Genomic DNA, 953 nt, shown 5'->3' on the forward strand with positions numbered 1-953 from the left:
GGGGACAGTGCCCTACTCACTAAGCCACAGGCACCACCCAACATAGCAGTTTTTAAATGAATTTCATTTACCCCTTGATTTAGCTTCATCTAAGGCTTTTTTCTCTAAGAAAAAAAAAAAAGCCCCGCCAAATTCTCACCATTAAAAAGCAAAACATCTCCCTGTACCTATAACACTGTGCAGCCACAGTGTCAGTCTGCCCTGCGGGCCTGAATGTGCTACAGGGCTGAGCACTAAATACTCGCTGTGCTCCCCACTTGAGCCTTCAGACCCACTTCCACATAGCAAAAGGGAATCTTATTCTTCAATTCTCAGTGTTAATTGAAAAGATGTCACTTTTTTATTTAAGCACAAAATAGCTGTATTTTGCATTACTTAATTTTTAACTATTTTTTTTTTTTTTTGTAGAGACAGAGTTTCACTTTATGGCCCTCGGTAGAGTTCCGTGGCCTCACACAGCTCACAGCAACCTCCAACTCCTGGGCTTAAGCGATTCTCTTGCCTCAGCCTCCCGAGCAGCTGGGACTACAGGCGCCCGCCACAACGCCCGGCTATTTTTTGGTTGCAGTTTGGCAGGGGCCGGGTTTGAACCCGCCACCCTTGGTATATGGGGCCGGCGCCTTACCGACTGAGCCACAGGCGCCGCCCATGCATTACTTAATTTTTGATGAGCACTTTTAACTTCTTGGTACAATGTATTCATCAGTACAGATAGCAAGATGGTATACGAGAGCCTCCCGGGTACAATACCGAGTCCCAGTTGGAATATTTCCAACAGCATGTAAACCCTCCAGCCTGTACTTTAAAAAACATACTACTTAGCAACTGCCAACAAATGTTAACACAGACATAAAGCAATGTGATGACATCACTCTGCAGGAGAAATGCACTGGAACATAAGGTTTCCCTAAGAAAAGTGAAACAGAGTAAAACAGTATAATCATAGCTGTGTG

This window comes from Nycticebus coucang, chromosome 1 (assembly GCF_027406575.1).
Source record: "Nycticebus coucang isolate mNycCou1 chromosome 1, mNycCou1.pri, whole genome shotgun sequence".
NCBI lineage: Eukaryota > Metazoa > Chordata > Mammalia > Primates > Lorisidae > Nycticebus > Nycticebus coucang.